This window comes from Ursus arctos, unplaced genomic scaffold (genome assembly GCF_023065955.2).
Source record: "Ursus arctos isolate Adak ecotype North America unplaced genomic scaffold, UrsArc2.0 scaffold_6, whole genome shotgun sequence".
Classification (NCBI taxonomy): domain Eukaryota; kingdom Metazoa; phylum Chordata; class Mammalia; order Carnivora; family Ursidae; genus Ursus; species Ursus arctos.
Window position 1 is genome coordinate 24,011,830 of NW_026623078.1, and position 2,638 is coordinate 24,014,467.

Genomic DNA, 2,638 nt, shown 5'->3' on the forward strand with positions numbered 1-2,638 from the left:
GTGACATCAATAAACCACCACAAAAGTATGAGGCTCACTCATCGAATGAGAGAAGGCTTTCACAAAGGGAAAGAATTATGAATCTGGACCTCACTGTTCCTTTACCTAAATGCAAAGGATTGTGACAAAGAATCCAGAATGTTCTTTCCATCCTAAGGCAATGTCTGGTTTTGATATTACGGGCCCTGCCCAACAGTCCACACCGGGCCATTTCTGACAGGGCTTGGCCTGGCATGACCTGTCGTCTCTGGGCTCCCCCTCCTCCCTGATACCCAGCCCTCAGTCCCTACCACAAATCCCGGGGGGCCCAGTGGCCATCCCAGCCTGCTGGCCTCTGTCCCCTGAGGCCAGGGAAGACAGAGCCCTTCTCCTCCGTGCCCACCTCATGTTCAGCCTCCCTGGAGACTGCCGCTGTGACTCACGTTACAGCCACTGCAAAAGGGCGCCAAGGCTAGCTCAGACTGCTGTCCAGGATGACGGAGCCTGGAGTCTTCTCGCGCCAGAGGCAACAGGGTTTCCAGGACATTTAGGGTAATAAAATCGCCTCTGTTAGGACCAGGTCCAGTCACATATTTCAGTTCTTACTTGTGTGCTCTCTGGCAGTCCCCCCCCAACCCCGATCCTTGTGCTGCCTTCGGAGTAGGCAGATGGGCAGTGGGTAGGCAGAGCCGCGGCAGCCAGAGCCCAATTTTAAAAGGAATCATGTGACATGTTGTCTCTGACTCTAAATTGGCAGAGACCTAGGGACAAGCAAGGAAAAACACAAGGAGATCACTCTCCCAAGGCTTCTAATCCTCGGGAATTGCATTTCTTTTTAAATATAAGTAATGTCAGCCTCTGTTGAGAGGTCTGTGGTGAACGCATTGCCAACGTGCACAGGAAGATTTCATTTTGCAGACGGGCCACGTGCCTAGAAAAGAAGTTTGTTATTTGGGGTTTTGGGGTTTTTGTTTTGTTTTGTTTTGTTTTTTGGTCACTCTGGACTTGGTACAACTCACAAAGGATATTAATATCCTTTGTTGGGAAGGAGCATCTAGTTTGGGAAAAGGCCTGTGCTGTCAAGGGAGCGGCAGCGGAAGAAACCTGACATGGGCCCTGCTATTGATAGGGCAGCTGGGCCTATGTCAACCTGGTCCCTAGCCCCTAGCTGGCGTCTGTGGGAAAACCCAGCAGAGAGGCTCGCACCACTTCACATCATAAGCCCTTCCCACAGGGCTGCCACTCCTGGAGACCTCGTAAATCCCGAGTCCTGGGCCGGGTCGTTGGAGCACAGGTTGCCAAGAGGCTGGACTCCCCTCCCAGGGGGCAAGCCACCAGACCTTTGCCTGATGGCCTGAGAAGGGTCTGTGCTTTTCCAGGAAGAACAGGAGGGATCTGGATCCTTGCCAGCCCCAAACAGCAGGGTGGGGGGATGGGGTACCCGGAATTCTAGGCAAGCGCTGATTAACATTTCAGACTCCATCCACAGAAGAGCAAACTGGGTTTCCAACTCTTCGACCACCTGGACCCCGCATTCTTCAGGGAGAACCAGCGTGTCGCTCACATCACGATCCGCAGAGCTCAGGATTCTCTGCAGCCTGGCAATCGCCGCAGGTGGGGGGCAGGCATCAGCTGTTCATCGGCAGACCCTGACGAACAAGACACATTTCTAAAACGAAATGGCGTAGGTAGTGCTCCAAACGTGGTCACGTTCTCTGGGTGACAATGTTCACATGTAGGGCAGGAGGCAGAACGAACAATGAAAATGACTGTTTCTCTCGGGACTAGTTCTGGCCACAGCAAACCTGCGAGGAGGGCAGCCTTATTCCCAGTCTCTCCGTGTCTGCTCCCCCCACCCCCTTTCATCTTCCCAGTCAGCATCAATACACACACACACCTTTCTTTCTGTTTGTTTCCCACACCCTGCTCCCCGACATCTGGTGGGGTCTGAGCCCTCAGTGGTGTCCCCGGCCTGCTCAGGGCGCCCACCTCCTCTCTCTCACAAGAGGCTTCCCACCCTGCGTACCCCATGCGGTGAACTTGCCCAAATACCAGAAACTCACTGGCTGCGAGAGCTTGAGAAGCTGTTGAAAGTCACGGAGATTCAGTTTCCTCCATCGTTGAAAAGAAAACATAGTATCTTCCTCCAAATGTCCTCGAAAAGATTAAACAAGACAATGGTGTGCACGAGTGTGGTGGTGCATGTGTGGAAATGTCCGAGTGCTTCTGTACTAGCCGGCAACGGCCAATGCCCAGAGTTCCCCACAGTACCCTCCCTGGCCTGGTTGTCCAGCGCCCCTCCTGGGACTCCTGCAGACCTCCCCGTGGATCAGCAGCTGTACGTAATGCCTAGCACTATGGAGGGGCAGGGGGGCTGCAAGACCCACTCAGTGCTAAGGCCCATGTTTGTTCTCATTGGTCGTCTGTCCGTGCTGTGCCAGTTGTTAAAAATTTGTTCTTTCTCCTGGAGGCTAATAACCTTAAAAATTAAACTGCCAGTTCTTTTACTAGCAAATATGGGGTTATTAAGGAATAGCAGAGAATTGCACTCTAGGACATCAAACTACATCAAAACCGTAGGTAAGTCCAGGAAACAAAGGAGAAGAACGCTCTTTTACAGAGGAAGCGGGAAGGTGGAAGGGCTGTTATAAACTACAAG